Here is a 21,505-nt window from a genome sequence, read left to right as displayed (position 1 = left end):
TTACACTCTCTATATCTATATCTAAATGCCATCTGTTCCTGGTATCACAGAGAGCCTGTCAGTCAACTCCTTTGTTGGAGAGAATCAATGGATGGTGTAGTTTAATTTTATTATGGAAATTGATTTGCATCTTTTATATTTCTTGATTTAAATCTTTCTAGATAATGGCATTGAAGAATGTTCATAAAACTGCCATGACTAGGGTAATAATTATTTGTTTTTATTTTATTTTAATTAATTTTTTTTACTTATTTGCAACCTGCTCACTGCCCTCTCCCAGTTACCCCCTTCCACATTCTTCCCCTTCCCCATCCCCTTCTCCTCTGAGCAGGTGGGGTCCCACCCTGCATATCCATCCATGCCTGCACATCAAGTCTCTGTGAAGCTAGGCTCATTCTCTCCCATTGAGGCCAGCAACCAAAGAACATACATGAGCTGGACTTAGGCCTTCCCACACATATGTAGTAGCAGTGCAGCTTGGTCTTCATGTGGGTCCAGAACATCTGGAGTGAGGGCTATCCCAAAAGCTGTTGCCTGCATGTGGGACATGTTTTTCTAGCTGGGATGTTTTGTCTAGGCTGTCTACTCTTACTCATGATTCTTCCCACTGATTTTATCTGCAGCTCAGGTAGTGACTAGAACCCAGAGCAATTTTGCTTTGTGGAAAACAAGTATTATGGCATGAAAGGATGGGGTGTAGGATTGTGATAAATTAAAAATGAAATGAAAAGATAAAGGAATAGGGGAGTTAAATACCATCCTAATGACCATGGCATAAAATGTAGACTTGTGCAGAAATAGTTTAATACAGAAGCCCAAAGGAAACACATAGATATATTCATACTCTTCACTAGAATCAAGAAGATACAGCCCCGTGGCCGGGAGCAAAAGTCTATAGAGAAGAGAAGCAGGTGGTTGTAAATATAACAAAATATAAAACAAACAAAGTAATGCAGAGAAAACAAGTGCCCAGTGTAGGGATTAAAGTCCATGTTGAAATATAGAATGACTCTGAGAAGATGAACTGGGAGACAGTGTGTCAACATGAGGGAAAAAATGATGAATCCAAAAGGTCAAAAAAAGGGAGAAGGAGACTGTAGAGGAGAACTAATGCAAGAAAACAAATCACAGGTAGAGACAACTGACTGCAAAGAAAAATGCACCAGAGGAGCTCCCCACTCCTCTCTACAGTACACAGTACATAACTATCAGGACATAATTAAAATTTAATAAATCTGCTATTAAGTTTTTATTTGTGCATATCTTATTAGCTCAGAGGCCTTCTTGGAATTGCTCAAGGATATGCTTTGGTAAATCAAAACATGTATCAAAATAAATTCTATAGGCTGTAATTTTCTGTACATTGTGGCCATTTATAATATGCAATTTGGCTAGTTTTAATTGAGAAGTTTTCTAATTTAAAATCGTCAGGATTGTAAGTTTAGGTATAATGTAAAATACCACTAATGTTTTCGTATTTTATATGTTAGCTTGATGATATTATAGATTATATCACCAAGGAAGCGTACCATTAAAATTAGTTTCATTTGTTTGTCTTTAATAAATGCAGCTTGTAGAAAATTAAAATGGCACACATAGTTTTCATCTGCTGGGTTGCACAGTATTGCTATAGAGCTTACATTATGATGGTAAAGAGCCACTGAATATAAAAACCGGTAAACGGGTATATGCAAAATGTAGTGCTTAGTGGCGAAACATCTCAGTGTTCAGACAACTCAACAATACAAATCTAGACGTTCATAAAGTAACAGTGAACAGAGAGGGAGAGAATCCCATTATTTCATATCAAGAGGTATCCATGTATATTAATAAGTTACTGATGCTAATATGGAGATAGAAGTGGAATATACAATTTTGAATTTAAAGGTAATTTATAATTCTTCAGATTAGAATAAAGCATGTCACCATTATATATGGTTTCAAGAAACAAGGGGGATAAATATATGCTTCAGCAGTTAAGAACAGTAGCTGCCTTTTCATACGCCCCAGGTTTCATTCTCAATATCTATATGGTTGTTCACAACTACTTGCAACACCAGTTCTAGGGGATCTAACACCCTCTTCTGGCCTCCATGGGAATTTCATGCATGCAGTACACAGTTGTGCATGGAGGTAAAACTGTCATACACAGACAAGTAAAATAAAATTTAGAAAGAAACAAAACATATAAAATGAGATGAACTGTGTTGGGAAACTATGAAGAAGGAGGAGATCATTCTGGTGATGTTATCTTTATAAAAAAAACTGAATTCAAAAGCAAAATGAGAATTTTTTTAGTGTCGTAGGGGCAAGGCCTACGATTACAATGTGGCAGTCCTATAATGTGTTTGTATAAATAGAGTTGTTCCTTAGCTTTATGTGTGAACAAATGAAATATTTTAAAGAATTACATGGATTGGAGGACAGAGACTAGTAAAGAGTAAAGACTAAATAGAACATGAACTCTTAAGTGTGTTTTAGTTTTTGTGCGTGGGCGTTTTGCCTGCATCTATGTTTGTGCACCATAAGAGTGCCTGGTGAGAGAGGATGTTATCAAAGGGTGTCAGACTTTATCAAAGACTGCAACTGGGGTTACAGTCATGAGCTGGCATGTGGGTGCTGGGAACTGAACCTAGGTCCTCTGGAAGGGCAGGCGGTGTTCTTAACTGCTTCAGCACTCACTCTTAATGGGTGAGTCATCTCTCCAACACATTTTAACTAGTCTTTAAAAGTATTGTTATCATAGTGCGGAAGCATAATACTACATATTAGTGATCATTGTATAAACACATTGTTGCCTAGAAAATAAAATCTATAAAGAAAATGAAAAAAGGGTAAATGATGACAGCAACTCCCACACAAAAAGAAAAGAAGCATTTGAAATAACTTTTAAAAATGAAACAATTTCTAGGGTCGGGGGAAGACGGCTTAGTGGGTAAAGGAATGGCCCACCAAGCCTGAGTACATGAGTTTAATCCCCGGAACCCCCGACCCCCTTCCTTGTGGGAAGGAAAGAATTCCCACAAGTTGTCTTCTGATTCCATACTTACACCTGCACTATAATAAATGTAATATAAAAAATAGACAGCTTTTGGGCAGATGAGAAGGGAAATTTTCATTAATATCTTCTTAGCACGATTTAGTGTGAATCTGGCATGCCTAGATGGTGGCACACAGCGATGTTTCTTTACTAAAAATTAGTGCAAAGAGAGAAATGCTAACCTACTGAAAGCAGAGAATCCAAATACCAATTCAGCAAACTAAAACAAATTAGTGATGAGGAAAAGAGCAGTTTGTCAGCTCCAGAGTGAGCTCATTAAAAAGGCAATGAGACTCAGCAATCTTCAAGAGAGCAGTTATCCATGTACAGTGGTTTGATGATAGAATGTTGCATGATGGTCCTCTCCCGCATTCTCCCATAGTGGCTGGACCACTTTACCTTTCAAATAACAAATGCTGGTGAGGATGCTTCGAGGTGGAGTGTAAATCAGTTCAATAGTGCATAACAATTCCCTTTAGTCCATATCCTCAGGAGACTTTGCTATTTGTTTGCTTGTTTATTCATTTATTATTTATTTATTTTAGTGAGATATCCTGCCTTGCTAACTTGGACTTTCACTGTGGTTTTAATTTGCACTTCTCTGGTGGTCAGTGAAGCTGAACATCTTGTATGTTTACTGGCTGTTTCTATCTCAGGTTTTGAGAACTGTCAGCTTCCTTAGTCTATTCTTCGATTGGGCTGCTTGAATCCTTGTTCTTTGGTTTTTTGAGTCCTATGTGAAATGATACTAATCATGTGAAAGATGTATATAGTTTGCAAAAGTTTTTTTCCCTATTCAGGAGGCTGTCACTTCTCTCATTTTATAGTTTGCTTTGCATATAAATACTTTTTAATTTTATGAGGTCCCACTCATCATGTGCTGGCATAGTGCTTGCCTATACCAGTATCATAAAGTTTTTCTTTTTCCCTACTGTTTGCTCTCATGGTTTCAGTGCCAGGACTTTTACATTTGGTGAGAGTGGGGATCTGCTTTCATTCTTCTACATGTGACTGCAGAGCCCTAGTGCTGCCATAAAGACTTGACTCACAGACTTCTCTTCAGGATAAATACACACACAGCTGCCCATTTAAATTTTTCTATTAACTTTAAGATTATAATATAATTACATCTCCTCTCCATTCTCTTTCCTGCCTTCAACCTCCCTGTATACTCTTCCTTGTTCTCTTTCAAATTCATGGCCTCACCTTTTATTAATTTATGTTATATGCATATATATGCATGTATATATTATATATATTACATCCAAGTAAAATATACAGACTATACAGACTATATATATGTATTCAAGTAACATATACAGACTATATATATATATACAGACTATATACACTTTTTAATTTTATATAAACTTTTTAAGTTTAAATTTAAAATTTTTTAATAAATTTTATATTTATATATATTTATATATACAGAGTATATATACACTTTAATTTTATATAATTTTTTAAGTTTAAATTTAATTTAAATTTAATTTTTTTATAAATTTTTTATTTATATATAGTCTGTATATGTTACTTGAATGTGGATTTTCAAGGCTGGTCATTTAGTTTTGAATATAATAGTTATGCTCTTCCCTGGAGAAGACAATTTTGGCCACTCTCAGTATTTCTTAGTTGCCAATAGTTCTTTGTATAGGATTAAAACCTCATGGTCATATTGGGGAGACTTCATAGGCATAGCTTCTGACATACTATGAGACACAGTCTCACAAAAAATTCTGACATTTTGGCTCTTACAGTCTTCAAACTTCATCTTCCTCAGTGTCCTTGGAAGCTTAGGTGAGGGATTTGTTTTGTAGATACATCCATTGAGACTGGGCTTCACAACTCTGCCTTTTGATTGGTATGGTTTTCTGTAAGGCTTCTCTGTGGCAAAAAGAAATGTCCTTCATGAATGGTTTATTCTACAATTATTTGTGCGTATAAGGTCAAATATTTAGAGTATTGTTAGAAGTTATGCTGATTTAGTACACTGGTTATTGTAGGCTTTCCTCCAAGATCCACAACTTGATTAGCACTGGTAGTTAGCTAAATTTTAGGTACAGTTCCCTCTTGTTGAGTGAATCTTAAGTCCAATTAGAGAACAGTTGGTTACCACCAAGGTATGTGTGCCCCTACTGCACCATTAGGTGATCCTACCATGCTAGTTATTGTGGTTTTATAGGTACCATAACTGGGTAGGAAGTTGCTTACATTCATCCTTTGGAAGCTTGTATGATTCCTTCTGGTACCATGAAAACTTCAGGGAGTAAACTTTAAGGTTTGATCCAGCTCAGGGTCCTCTGAGTCCCATGTCTGAAGAACATAACATCTTCCTGCTGCCTATTTTTTTTTTTTTTTGACAAAGTTGTCAGTCAGGAACATACTTCAGTAAATGGCAGCTTCTTTAAAACATAGTGTTGGCAAAGCTGGATAGACTTCTCATTTCACCAAAAATCTGTTCCAAATGGTCCAAAGGCCTTGATATAAGCCTTAAAGTTTGAAACTAGCAGAGAAAATATAAAACAAACAAGTAAATAAACAAACAAAACTTTAAGATATAGATAGGGCAAGGACTTTCTATAAAAGATGCCAATTGGGCTGCGGAGGTGACGGTGGCAGCAATGGCTGGTCCAGCTGAAGGGCCATCAGCAGTGGAATCAAGGTGACAGGGTCCAGGCAGACCCGGCGCCCACGACCACTGGCCTTCGCTGGCCAGCCTGGCTGCAAGCAGCGGCGGATTTACGGTGCCTTTCACCACACAGAAGCCACTTCAGAACTCTGCCTCCCGACAGTCACAGGAGACTCGCCTCCATCTTGATTTTCAGACTTCAGAGAGATCAGACAGACTGAAGTACGCAAACATAACCCGAGGCCAACATCGCGGGGGTCTAAGCCTAACGGGCATTGGCCTGCACCCAGGCCCTGGGCTGTTTGGGGGGCCATCGGGGTGCCAACCCAGCCAGGAGGTTTTTTTGCCCGGGCCTGGCGCACGCGCCACCATTTTGCCTACAGGACACCAGAGAGTTTAAGCAGGCAAAGCTGGCAAACAGGCATAGCCTGAGGCTAACAAAGCGGGGGTCTAGGCCCCAACAGGCCCTGGACTGACCCCAAGAACTGGGCTGCTCGGTGGGCCATCTGTGTGACAACCCGGTCAGGAGGTTGGTTAGCCCAGCAGACTCTCCCGGCACTTTCAGGGAACACGTGCACGCCCGCAATCCTGGCCACCTGAAAGACCGAATTAACAGTCATAGCCCGAGGGGAACTTTGCTCGGACCTTGGCCTCCCAGGCTTTTGCCTAGACTCAGGGCCTGAGCAGCTAGGCTAGCCTTGTGTGCACCAACCCGGTTGGGAGATCAGCTGCCAAGCAGAGTGATCAGCACTCAGAAAAGGTCCCCGCAGCATACACCCTCAGCACTCCCTGAAGGAGCAAACAGCCACCATCTAGTTCACAGACACAATCTGGGGCGAAGCACACTAGGGCTGCAGGGGCACCCAAGAGGAGGACAGCACATCAGCAATCTGCTACAGGGGAAACCCAGCCATCCAGTGTTGCAGAAATAGCCCTAGAGCCCCTTAGGAGGCTCAAACACCAGGCAGAGACAAGACCAACTAACTCCAGAGAACAAGATGGCAAAGGGCAAACGCAGGAACACTACTAACAGAAATATAGGCAATATGGCAGCATCTGAACCAAACTCTCCAACATCAGCAAGTCCTGGTTATGCCAACACACCAGAGAAACAAGATTTGGATTTAAAATCACTGGTCATGATGCTGCTAGAAGAACACAAAAAGGACATAAATGAATTGCTTAAAGAAATACAGGGGAACATGAATAAGCTAGAAACCCAATATGGGATCACAAAAATCACTTAAAGAAATGCAGGAGAATAAGGCTCAAGAGACAGAAGCCAATAAAGAAGAAACACACACACACAAAAACAAAAAACAAAAAACAAAAAAAAAAACATAAAGAAATGCAGGAGAACTTGAGTCAACAGGCAGAAGTCATTAAAGAGGAAACACAAAAATCTCTTAAAGAATTACAAGAAAACACAAACGAACAAATGATGGAACTGAGCAAAACCATCCTGGATATAAAAACAGAAGTAGAAACAACTAAGAAATCACAAAGGGAGACAACTTTGGAGATAGAAAACCTTGAGAAGAAATCAGGGGCCATAGATGCAAATATAAACAACAAAATACAAGCGATGGAAGAAAGAATCTCAGATGCCAAAGATACCATAGAAACCATTGACTCAACAGTCAAAGAAAATGCAAAATGCAAAAAGCTTGTATCCCAGAACATCCAGGAAATCCAGGATACAATGAGAAGACCAAACCTAAGGATTATAAGTATAGATGAGGGTGAAGATTTACAACTGAAAGGGCCAGCAAATATCTTCAACAAAATTATGGAAAAAAACTTTCCTAACTTAAAGAGAGAGATGCCTATGAATATACAAGAAGCCTACAGAACTCCAAACAGATTGGACCTGAGCAAAAATACCTCTTGCCACATAATAATTAAAACCCCAAATGCACTGAACAAAGAAAGAATATTAAAGGCAGTAAGAGAAAAAGGCCAAGTAACATATAAAAGAAGACCTATCAGAATCACATCAGACTTCTCACCAGAGACTATGAAAGTTAGAAGATCCTGCAGATCTCATGCAGACTCTAAGAGAACACAAATGTCAGCCAAGACTACTATACCCAGCAAAACTCTCAATCACAATAGATGGAGAAACCAAGACATTCCATGACAAAACCAAATTTACACAATATCTTTCCACAAACCCAGCTCTGCAAAGAATAGGAGGAAAACTCCAATACAAGGAGGGAAACTACACCCTGGAAAAAGCAAGATAGTAACCTTCCTTCATCAAACCCAAAAGAAGATAACCACTCAAATATAAAAGTAACATCAAAAATGACAGGAAGTAATAATCACTATTCCTTAATATCTCTTAACATCAATGGACTCAATTCCCCAATAAAAAGACATAGACTAACAGACTGGATAAGGAAACAGGACCCTACATTTTGCTGCATACAGGAAACACACCTAAATGTCAAAGACAAAAACTACCTTAGAGTAAAAGGCCAGAAGACAATTTTACAAACCAATGGTCTCAGGAAACGAGCCGGAGTAGCCATTCTAATATCAGATAAAATTGACTTTCAACCTAAAGTCATCAAAAGAGACACTGAGGGACACTTCTTGCTGGTTAAAGGAAAAATCCACCAAGAAGAACTTTCAATTCTGAACATCTATGCACCAAATACAAGGGCACCCTCATTCCTAAAAGAAACTTTACTAAAGCTCAAAGCACACATTGCTCCTAACACAGTAATTGTGGGGGTCTTCAACACTCCACTCTCCTCAATGGACTGATCGGGAAAACAGAAACTAAACAGGGACACAGTAAAACTAATTGAAGCTTTGGACCAATTGGATTTGACTGATATTTATAGAACATTTCACCCTAAAGCAAAAGAATATACCTTTTTCTCAGCACCTCATGGTACCTTCTCCAAAATCGACCATATAATTGGTCACAAAACAGACCTCAACAAATACAAGAAGATCGATCTAATCCCATGCCTCCTATCAGATCACTATGGTGTGAGAGTGGTTTTCAATAGCAACAAAAACAACAGAAAGCCCACATACACATGGAGGCTGAACAATACTCTACTCAATGACACCTTGGCAAAAGAAGAAATAAAGAAAGAAATCAGAGACTTTTTAGAATTTAATGAAAATTAAGGCACAACATACCCAAATCTTTGGGACACAATGAAAGCAGTGCTAAGAGGAAAACTCATAGCCCTGAGTGCCCCCCAAAAGAAAATGGAGAGAGCATACACTAGCAGCTTAACGACACACCTGAAAGTCCTGGAACAAAAAGAAGCCAATTCACCCAGGAGGAGTAGAAGGCAGGAAATCATCAAACTCAGGGCCGAAATCAATCAAGTAGAAACATAGAGAACCATACAAAGAATCAACGAATCCAGGAGCTGGTTCTTTGAGAAAATCAACAAGATAGATAAACCCGTAGCCAGAGTGACCAAAGGGCACAGAGAAAGTATCCAAATTAACAAACTTAGAAATGAAAAGGGGGATATAACAACTGAAACTGAGGAAATCCAAAAAATCATCAGATCCTACTACAAAAGCCTATACTCAACACAACTGGAGAATCTGGAGGAAATGGACAATTTCCTTGACAGATACCAAATACCAAAATTAAATAGATCATCTAAACAGTCCCAAACCCCTAAAGAAATAAAAGGAGTCATAGAAAGTCTTCCAACCAAAAAAAAGCAAAGAACCAGATGTATTCAGTGCAGAATTCTATCAGACCTTCAAAGAAGACCTAACACCAATACTCTTCAAACTATTCCACAAAATAGAAACAGAAGGAACACTACCCAATTCCTTCTACGAAGCCACAATTACGCTAATACCAAAACCACACAAAGATCCAACAAAGAAAGAGAACTTCAGACCAATTTCCCTTATGAACATCGATGCAAAAATACTCAATAAAATTCTTGCCAACCGAATCCAAGAGCACATCAAAATGATCATCCACCATGATCAAGTAGGCTTTATCCCAGGGATGCAGGGTGGTTCAATATATGGAAATCCATCAATGCAATCCACTACATAAACAAACTCAAAGAAAAAAACCACATGGTCATTTCATTGGATGCTGAAAAAGCATTTGACAAAATTCAGCATCCTTTCATGCTTAAAGTCTTGGAAAGAACAGGAATTCAAGGCCCATACCTAAACATAGTAAAAGCAATATACAGCAAACTGGTAGCCAGCATCAAACTAAATGGAGAGAAACTTGAAGCAATCCCACTAAAATCAGGGACTAGACAGGGCTGCCCCCTTTCTCTTTATCTTTTCAATATTGTACTTGAGGTACTAGCTTGGGCAATTAGACAACATAAGGAGGTCAAATGGATACAAATTGGAAAGAAAGAAGTCAAACTATCATTATTTGCAGATGATATGATAGTCTACCTAAGTGACCCAAAAAACTCCACCAGAGAACTCCTACAGCTGATAAACAACTTCAGGAAAGTGGCAGGTTATAAAATCAACTCAAGCAAATCAGTAGCCTTCCTATACTCAAAGTATAAGCAGGCTGAGAAAGAAATTAGGGAAATGACCCCTTTCACAATAGCCACAAACAGTATAAAGTACCTTGCGGTGACTCTTACCAAACATGTGAAAGATCTGTATGACAAGAACTTCAAGACTATGAAGAAGGAAATGGAAGAAGGCCTCAAAAAATGGAAAAACCTCCCATGCTTATGGATCGGCAGGATTAATATAGTTAAAATGGCCATTTTTCCAAAAGCAATATACAGATTCAACGCAATACCCATCAAAATCCCAACTCAATTCTTCACAGAGTCAGAAAGAGCAATCCTCAAATTCATCTGTAATAACAAAAAACCCAGGATAGCTAAAACTATTCTCAACAATAAAAGAAATTCTTGGGGTATCAGTATCCCTGACCTCAAGCAATACTACAGAGCAATAGTGTTAAAAACTGCATGGTATTGGTACAGTGACAGGCAGGCAGATCAATGGAACAGGACTGAAGGTCCAGAAATGAACCCACACACCTATGGCCACTTGATCCTCGACAAAGGGAATGAAAACATCCAATGGAAAAAAGATAGCCTTTTCAACAAATGGTGCTGGTTCAACTGGAGGGCAGCATGCAGAAGAATGCAAATTGATCCATCCTTGTCTCCTTGCACTAAGCTCAACTCCAAATGGATCAAGGATCTCCACATAAAGCCAGACACTCTGAAGCTAATAGAAAAGAAACTGGGGAAGACCCTTGAGGACTTCAGTACAGGGGGAAAGTTCCTGAACAGAACACCATTGCTTATGCTCTAAGATCAAGAATTGACAAATGGGACGTCATAAAATTACAAAGTTTCTATAAGGCAAAGGACACCATCAAAAGGACAAATTGGCAACTAACAAATTGGGAAAAGATCTTCACCAACCCTACATCAGATAGAGGGCTAATATCCAATATATATAAAGAACTCAAGATGTTAGACTCCAAAAAACCAAATAACCCTATTAAAAAATGAAGTACAGAGTTAAACAAAGAATTTTCACCTGAAGAACTTCGGATGGTGGAGAAGCATCTTAAAAAATGCTCAACCTCATTAGCCATTAGGGAAATGCAAATCAAAACAACCCTGAGATTTCACCTTAAACCAGTCAGAATGGCTTAGATTAAGAATTCAGGAGACAGCAGATGTTGGCGAGGATTTGGAGAAAGAGGAACACTCCTCCACTGCTGGTGGGGTTGCAAATTGGTACAACCACTCTGGAAATCAGTCTAGCGGTTCCTCAGAAAACTCGGCACCTCACTTCCAGAAGATCCTGCTATACCACTCCTGGGCATATACCCAGAGGATTATCCAGCATGTAATAAGGATACATGTTCCACTATGTTCATAGCAGTCCTATTTATAATTGCCAGAAGCCGGAAAGAACCCAGTTATCCCTCAACAGAAGAGTGGATGCAAAAAATATGGTATATATACACAATGGAGTACTATTCAGTCATTAGAAACAATGAATTCATGAAATTCTTAGGCAAATGGATGGAGCTGGAGAATATCATACTAAGTGAGGTAACCCAGACTCAAAAGATGAATCATGGTATGCACTCACTAATAAGTGGATATTAGCCTAGAAAACTGGAATACCAAAAACATAATCCACACATCAAATGAGGTACAAGAAGAGCGGAGGAGTGGCCCCTTGTTCTGGAAAGACTCAGTGAAGCAGTATAGGGCAAAACCAGAACAGGGAAGTGGGAAGGGTTGGGTGGGAAAACAGGGGGAGGGAAGGGGGCTGATGGGACTTTCGGGGATTGGGGGTCTAGAAAAGGGGAAATCATTTGAAATGTAAATAAAAATATATCGAATAAAATAATAATGAAAAAAAAACACTGAAAAAAACCTGAAAAAAAAACCTAAAAAAAAAAAAAAAAAGATGCCAATAGTATAGGAAGTAATTTTTGGAAATGTAGTGACAATTTTGGAATATCAGTTCCTTTCAAAAAAACCTCAGATATATTATAAGAATATGTTTTTATTTTAATCCAAGATGTGGGCTGTGAAGCTACTCCCAATTGTCCATAGCAGCTGACTATGAGTTGCCGCATGCTCTAGAGGGGGCATGGTTTTTGCCACCTACAGATAGTTTCTGAGATTGTATGATGTTTGAATTCTGGGAACTTTTCAGAGGGTATATGAATGCTAGGGCCCCAAGAGGTGGTGGGGGTTGTTGTTAGTTGTTGGTTGTTGTTGGTCATGGTTTGTCAAGTAGACATGGGCAAAGAAGAAACAAGTAGAAATTAGATATCCTGTTGGTGAAGATCAACCTTGCCCCCAAAGAACTGATACCCTTAACCAGAAGGAAGGAGTCTAAGGATAACATCTGACCACTGACTTTGTTAGGGATCTCTTTCCTTTATTCTCTATGTGTTTTTCTCTCTTATCTAGTGTTAGGAGGTTGAAAGAGTAGATGAAACGAGGTAGACAAAGTTGGAAGAAAGAAGAACCCACAAAGTAGCTAAAATCCAGCTACAAACGAATTGGCAAATGGAATTAAGTGAAATTAAAATGATTTATACAGAAAAAAACTACCAAGAAGAACAGCTTACAAAATATTTGTCCACTAAATGTCAGACAGTGGGTTAATATCTAAGGTACACAAAGAAGTGCCTAAATTAAATACCAGGGGGAGGGAAAGCTTCCAATAAGTAAATGAGATACTGAGCTGGATAGACAGTTTTCAAAAGAGAAGATACATCTGGCCAACAAAGACCTAAAGAAGTGTTCAACATCCCTAGATGTTAGGGAGACACAGTCAAACTGCTTTGAGATCCCACATCACCTCCATAAGAGCTGTTGATATCAGGGAAACAAGTGACAGAAGATGCTGGCAAGGTGTTACAGGCTTGAAGAGAGAGCTGTAGGATTTGGTGAAGTCAGGACTTAGGTCTTTTTTTTCCCTTCTGCTTTCGATAACATCCCTTCAGTTTTAGGGAGTAAAGTCCCACAGAGGAGCTTCTTTCAGGGGGAGAGGAGGATGGATACAAAGTCATATGCTTTGGGAATCACCTAGGCATTGTCCCTTTTCTTTCTGTAGAATTACATTTCCTCCCTACTTTGTGCTTTTTCAAGACTCTAAATTCTCAGCACGTGGCAACAGATTGTATACATTGTTTACTCAGACCCTAGCTGATAAGTCACTGGGCAGAATGAAATAGAATCACCATCTTACCCGGGGCTCCTCCTGCAGACAGTATATTAGGATGCCTCTGTTAGGCACACTACAAAGTGAATCTGTGGCTACCCCTGATTTATATTCTTCCCATTTGCTTGTGCCCTTGTCTTTTCTCAGTCCATTAAACTTACCCTGCATGGTCCCTTCTCCCCGCAGCTGAACTCCCTTCTCTAAAGCTACAAACTGCGTCCTCGAGGCCTGAGATCTCCCCAGTGAATCTTGTTCTCCTTGTAAAAGACTTTCTGAAGCATGGACCACTCTTCTTGATCTATGTTAGGAATCTGTGTTTTCTTTTATGTGAAAGTGTAAACACTGTAAGGTATCTCATAGAAACCAGGATGAGGAAAGAAAATATTGGGTTAAAATGATTAGGTTTCTTCCTTCCCTCTCTCACTCTGTGATCCAGGCTATTCAATCTTTGGAGACATAATCCTCTGATGCTCAATAGCATTTTGAAGAAGCATTGGTCCTATAGTCACTAAGGCAGTTCTCATCCGATATCATAGCAGTGAGTACTGGATGGAGATACTTTGGAATGTGATTGCTCCTTCTCCTGCTGTGCTTAAGGCTACAGATAACTGCTAATAGAGCTTAAGAGTCAAGTGGATTTACAGAGCATCTGGAAGGGTTCTGGGATACATGAAATGTCATGGTGAAGCAAGAGAAAGGAGGTGTGGCAGGGACACAGAGGGGAGAGTAGGAGATTGGGTGGGTACTGAATTGGGAAGAAGGCAGAGGAGCACCCAGCTGGGTCTGGGAGCAGGAGGAGCAGGAGGAGCAGGAGGAGCAGGAGGAGCAGGAGGAGCAGATGAGATGGAGTGGGCACAGTGGAGCTGCTTGCCTCCTGCACCTGAGCCACACTATTTTTGGTATCCTGAAGGCTTCGTTTACCTGTGATCTCCCTCACGAGGCTTTTTGATATTATTGGAAGAGACTCACGTGATTTTGTTTCTGTATTTTTGTCTCTATGTAGTCAGGAGAATTTCATGCTTTCAAGTCAGCCTGAAATAAATTGGAGTGGTGGAAATTCTAGCTTTTATTTTGTCAGAGAAGACTTTCCAGCCAGTGCCCCCTGGAGACTCTTCTGCCTACATTCCTGACAGGAGCAGAGGAGCAGTTCGATCCCACTTTGTCAGAGTTGTCCAAATGGTTCTCAGCTGAAGCAGTGCAGAGACCAACTCACTGTGCTCCTCCTAGGATGCAAAACTGTGGACTCTCTGTGTACTAGGCCTGGCTTTGCTTCTAGTGGGGCTTGTTTTGAATCTCCGCTGGAACTTTTCTTCCAGCTTCCCTCTGGGGATTCTCGACCCATAGAGGGACTGTCTGGTGCCCATGCATGGAAAACCCTCAGAACACATTTCTGAGGGTTAATTCAGAAAATTAACGACTCATCTGAAGAACTGTCTAGAATCTAGCCCTACTAGCCCTATTTTTGATACATTTATTTATATTATTGTTTTTCTCATGAGAGTATCAGAGGAATGACCCTGAAAACACAGTTAGGCACCCAGATGCCATTAGAAGAGAGGAGGATGTCTCATACTCTGGGGCCACAAGGGAAGTACTGGGTTGGTCATATGGCAGTGGAAGACACAAGCCTGTGTGGACAAGAGCCTCATTGTGGCTCTCCTGGGAAGGAACAGGTGAGGCAGGGTCAGCAGGCTTAGACTGGCCTGTCTGAAATGGGTTCTGGGGTTTCAGAGATGCTTCTAGTTGTTCAGTATCTGACCCTTGACAGATCTAGATAACAATCACCCTGATTATGTGAGACTAATTTGGGGAATGTCTGAGTGTCCTGACTTTTAAAAGTACCCCTCAGAGAGAACCTCTCACGTTTAGGTGACAAGTGAGGCAGGAGACTAAGATAGGGCCACCCAGGGATATTATTGAGTTGTCTGGAAGAGACATGCATAACACATGAATGTAGTCCAGAAGTTCAGATACTGTTTTTGAAGAATACAAATCTGTCAACAATGATGGAAACTCCCTGATGCATCTGTGTCTTTGCTTTGTCCTGAGTCTGTGATTTATTCTCACTGCCTTCTGCTGCTTCTTGAAAGTGCTTCCCTTATTGCATGCTGGGGAATCCTCTGGGTATATGCCCAGGAGTTGGACACATGTTCCACTATGTTCATAGCAGCCTTATTTATAATAGCCAGAAGCTGGAAAGAACCCAGATGCCCCTCAACGGAGGAATGGATACAGAAAATGTGGTATATTTACACAATGGAATACTACTCAGCAATTAAAAACAATGAATTCATGAAATTCTTACACAAATGGTTGGAAATGGAAAATATCACCCTAAGTGAGGTAACACAATCACAAAAGAACACACATGGAATGCAGTCACTGATAAGTGGATATTAGCCCAGAGCTCTGAATACCCAAGACACAATTCACATATCAAATCATTCCCAAGAAGAGGGACGGAGAGGGCCCTGGTCCTGGAAAGGCTTGATGCAACAATGTAGGGGATTACCAAGACAGAGTAGTGGGAGGGGTTGATTGGGGAATGGATGGAGGGAAGAGGGCTTATGGGACTTGTGGGGAGGGGAGAACTGGGAAAGGGAAAATCATTTGGAATGTAAACAAAGAATATAGAAAATAAAAAATAAATAAAAATAAATGGGTCACAATAAGAAAAAAAAATAAAGAAATAAAGAAATGCCTTCTCAATAAACTTCTGCCCCATCCCATTTCTAAATGGAAACTGGCTCTAAGTTACATGGTGAAGCAATTCAAGATCTGGATGCTTCCCCAAGGCTGGGGCTTCTCTGGTTCTATGGAAAACACCCCATAGGCATATGTGAGAGGACCCAAAAGGGCCTTATTCTTACGAGGTGGAATTCTGCCCTGGAGTCGTGCTGCATCTGGTATACTAGGTCCTCTTACTGTGACTCCTGTGATGTACTTAGTCATGCTTGGTCCTCCTCTTACTGTTTTTCCTGCGATTCTTCACCATTGTTGCCCATGATACAAAACACATTTTACTTTAAAAATTGAAACTAATTTTGCCCACATTTTATTTTTGTGTTTCCCTTCCTTTCTGAATAATAGTTAATTCTTTGCTAATTAAATTGGTCATCAAACATGTTCTCAGTGTCTACTGAGTGTGATCATGTGTTCATACTGAGAGAGCCACATTCCTCTTCTCTTTCTTGACCATCTTTTTCCATGTGATTTTTCCTTCTAAAATAAAAGCTCTCATTTCTAGCATTTCACATGCTAATTTTCTGTAGCCCATATATGACGCAATTTAGGATTACTGTCTCAAGACTCCCACCAAGTCTAAGAATTCTTCCTAGTGTGTGTCTGCATGTATTTGTAGACTTGATCGCTTAGAGCAGGGGGAATGACTTGGTAGTAGGCTTCTTGCCTAGCAGGTATAAAATCCTGGGTTGAATTCCCAGTGCCACAAGGAGTTTAAAATTTCTCTTAAGCATGCATTGTTCTGTAATTGTCAGAAGATATTAGTTCATTCTTATGTTCAATTATAGCTTTCATTCATTTTATATATAGTTAGATTCATATGTTTATGTCTGTATACAATTTTAGATTTTCATTTATTTTATTTTATTGCTATTTTCTATATTCTTTGTTTACATTCCAAATGCTTTCCCCTTTCCAGGTTCCCCCCTCCCCATAGGTCTCATAAGCCCTCTTCCCTCCACCCATTTCCCAATCACCCCCCTCCCATTTCTCTGTCCTGGTACTCCCCTACAATGCTGGATCAAGTCTTTTCAGAACCAGGGCCCTCTCCTTCCCTCTACTTGGGTATCATTTGATATGCTAATTGTGTCTTGGGACAATTAGCCCACAATTAGCCCACAATTCAGAGCTTCTGGGTTAATTAATATCCACTTATCAGTGATTGCATTCCATGTGTATTCTTTTATGATTGGGTTACCTCACTTAGGATGGTATTTTCCAGTTCCAACTATTTACCTAAGAATTTCATGAATTCATTGTTTTTAATTGCTGAGTAGTATTCCATTGTGTAAATATACCACATTTTCTGTATCCATTCCTCCACTGAGGGATATCTGGGTTCTTTCCAGCTTCTGGCTATTATAAATAAGGCTGCTAAGAACATAGTGGAGCATGTGTCCTTATTGCATGCCCGGGAATCCTCTGGGTATATGCCCAGTAGAGGTATAGCAGGGTCCTCCGGAAGTGTCATAATTTATTTTTAATATTAAAAATCTACACAGTTCAACAATATAAAATATTTATAAATGTAAAGTCATCCTTTCACACCTAATCTATTACTATTTCATCCATTACACTATTTTCATAGATTTTGATCCTTTACAAATTTCTTTTTGTTTCTTACTAGAGAGAAAATAAAATACAAATTTTATGCATATCACTCCCATTTAAATATATCCTTATTAGCATATAGAGATATTTCCTTTGGCAGTATTGTTTAGTGGCATAGATGCTTAGAATATGAATACATGGCAGGTAATTCAAGTGGCCTGTAGGTGGTAGTAGGCTAATTATAACAGAATCTTCAAGCGAGGGCAGAAAAATTTTAGTCATGGGTAGCTTGGTGCCTTTGGAGTTGCTAAAGGCTAATTTCTTTAAAAGCACACAAATGTAAAGATGTGTTGGTGAGTTGATTTAATTGTTAAAGAAACCAGGAATACGTTCCAGCTATTTGGAAGATACAATGGTTCATCTTGATCGTCAACTTGATCAGGTTGATAGACGCCTGGGACATGAGTCAACTACACTCTGGGTGTGGCTGTGGGGTGCTTCCAGAAACTATTAAATCATAAGGACTTAATGTATCTCCTGATAGACATTTTGGTGATATTATGCGGCATATGAAGGAAGGTGGGCCCTTGTTGGAAGAATTGGTCACTAGGGAGCTATATCTTGCCCTGGTCTCTTTCTATATTTCATTTTCTCTTCTTCCTGTTGTCATGATGTTAGTTCTTATTTTCATGCCTTCTCTGCTGTGGTAGATGAATGCTACAAAAACCATGAGCCAAAATAAATCTTTTCTACCTTAAGTCTTTTACATCAGACATCCTGTCATAGTGACAGGGTAGGTATGCAGCACAGCAAATCCTAAGGCTGACAGATAATTAAGACCAGCAGGAGAGCAGAAATGAATTTGCTTAATAGTCATAAAACTGTCAAGACTTGTCAGTATCTGCAAGAAAGTAATTAGTTGTATTTCATTTGATAGGTTCTTGTTTTTTGTAGGCAAAAATCATATTACCCATCTGTTTTCTTTAATTTCAGGGTATGAAATAGGTTCAAGATAATGAAAGTGGTGATAACCTGGGTTGGGTGAGCTGCACAGGATATCCACAAAACTCTATTCATTTCAAAGGCTAGCATTTTCCTTAATAGTGTTTCTTTATCACCTGAACCTCATCAACTACTGCTTCCTATTGCTTCTACTTGATTTTTTTTCCAAACTACTTTTGCAAGATGTAGGTTTTTGTTCTAATGCTTATCACCCCATGCTAACAAGATGGCTGCTGCAGCTCAAATACTATTGTCACCTTATAGCAGGAAGAAGAAATGACAAGAAAGGAGGGAAAGATGAAGTTTAAAGGGATAAACATGTTCTCAGGATAGCCTCAGGAATTTCCAATTATAATTAACTGGGGAAGAATTACAACACAAAGCAAGCTACAGCAGCAAGAAAAGCTGGGGAATTACATGTATTGTTTTTGTGTTGTTGTTGTTGTTTATTTTTTTTCCTTTAAAGGAGGAAGGCAGGTGAGCTGGGAGTTGCTAATGAAAGTTGAGTCCTTATCTGTTTCTTCCCTTAAGCGTGTCATTGTGTCCTTATTTGCTGGTACGGTTTTTGGAAACACCATTTGCATATCCCCTTGGGACCTGCACTGAGGGTGGCTTGGATTTTATGATTCTTTTGATTTGCAAAAATGATAGAAATATATTATGAAGTCCCTGATGCCTGAAAAGGAATTTGTGTCTTATGTTTGTTTATACTTAAGATTAGTCATCTGTATATATAAAGCCTTGCTATTTTGCTTAAAAATAATATGCCTCACTTTGTATGATTTCATGGCGACCTTCCTCTAGTACTGCCCTACAGTGTACCTACCAGTCTGCTCCCTGAAGAGAAGATAGACTATCATGGTTTTGACCATTTTATTCAAGGCCCTAGAAAGCCTTTTGATTTTCCTCTAGACAGCAATCTTCTGTCTCCAGCCTCAGTGGGTAGCTCTGCTGTATCTTTGAACTGCTGCAGTGCCCTATCCTATTGGCTGCAGTGCTGCTCTGACCTTAGATTCATGTCCTGTGTGATGTTTCCTAGTTGCTCTTCAAAGTTCCTGAAGCTGAGCAGGTGAACCGTCTTTGGTTTCCTCTCATACCTTGTCACTCCTTAGCAATGGTGTATTGCTGTGTATTGTTAATGGTCAGAGCTACAAAGGCAAACCAATACATTTAAAAGAAGACCGTTAGGAGCTATAACTTGGATCCACTGAAGATTTCCAACACTTCCTTTCACATCCCTAACTCTCTATTCAACTCTCTATGTTGGGGTCTGGAATGGGACCTGGGTCACTGATGAATTTTAATGCATGTTTATTAAACAAGAAAATGAAGGAATGGAGGAAAATGCCCAGGAAGTTGATTGTAAGACCTTTACGTAGCAGCTGCTATTCTTGTTCTTTCTCCTGGAACCAGAACTTCATTAACATATAATTAACATAGAACCAGACTTCATTAATAAAACCAGATCATATTAAGCTATATGGTTGGGCTTCAAAACTGTCCGGTATTTCAGGGGTTTATGAGTCTGTTTCCTGTTCCTAATGTGCTCCTGACTCATGTAAAAGTAGTTTGAATGAACACTCCAAGGGGATCATCATGGATGGTGATGATTATTAATAGAACTTTTCACTGTTATGGGTCCTTGAAAAAGGTTCAGGGAGGTACTTTCGCTCAGATGTCTGACATTCTTCTGCTCTTCATAACAGAGCCATCCTTCAGGCATAGCAATCCAACATTTCTTCTATGATGGGTGGGATACAGGGGGCTAGTTAAGGTCTTCAAGAAGCTAAGTGTCTCCATGTGCATACACACCTATTCTCTACCTTCCTATTGCAGCGTGGTCAAAGGTAGTGTTGTCTCAGACTCCTCCCTATACATTACTCATGTTCCACCAATAGGCTTTGTTAAATTAGAGTAGCATTCCTTCGGTGTAGATGGAGTGTTAAAAGTCAAGCCAGATGAATGCAATTCTATGGAAGCAAGGCTGGCCCACCTCACAGTGTCTTGATGCCAATATAAAACCATTACTGCATGACTAACTGTGTTTCAACTGTTTTAATTTATTTCTTCAGAATGATGAAATCAACAAATTAAGAGAGAACTGACATTGTATAAATAATTGTTTTTATACTCATTGTTCCTATTGTGGCCGTATGGAGAAGCAATAGATCATGGAACAGATGCAGAAGGAGAGGTACTGTGAGTAGGAGCCATGATTTGAGTTTCTCTGGGAGGAATAAGTGAGTTCAGGGAAGAAGGCACAGGGTTGGGGAAACTGAATGATGTCTGTGATCTCTGGAGCAGAAGGGTTGCTGATATTTAACTCCACATGATCTGTTCTCTGGGTGATTAGGGAGTTAGGGTTATTAGGGCAGTGAATAGAGATCAGGAACATGAAAGCCAATAAAGAGGGAGCTGGGTGACCCTGGGTGCTAGTGGATGACCAAGGCCAGGAGGCCAAGGAAAGTGATGAAGTTGGGCTGTGTTGGGCATGTACAGGTGGACAGATGTCAAAATACAGAGTTTCCAGAAGATACAACCATGCTTAATAGGCAGGGATCTATGTCATTATGGAAGAGCTAGAAGAGGTAAAGGTTTGATGCCCCAGTATAGGGGAATGCCAGGGTGGGAAGGCAGGAATGGTGGGGGGAGTACTCTCATAGAGGCAGGAGGAAGGGGGATGGGATAGGGGGTTCCAGAGGGGAGACCTGGAAATGGGATAACATTTGAAATGTAAATAAAGAAAATATCCAATAAAAGAAAAAATAAGAGGTAAAGGGACATTTTGTCACATCCTACCAAGGCTGTGTTCTTTTAGTGCTTTGGTTTGAATGCATTAATAA

Source organism: Apodemus sylvaticus, chromosome 2, assembly GCF_947179515.1.
Source record: "Apodemus sylvaticus chromosome 2, mApoSyl1.1, whole genome shotgun sequence".
Taxonomy (NCBI): domain Eukaryota; kingdom Metazoa; phylum Chordata; class Mammalia; order Rodentia; family Muridae; genus Apodemus; species Apodemus sylvaticus.
Note: the sequence above shows the minus strand (reverse complement) of the source record.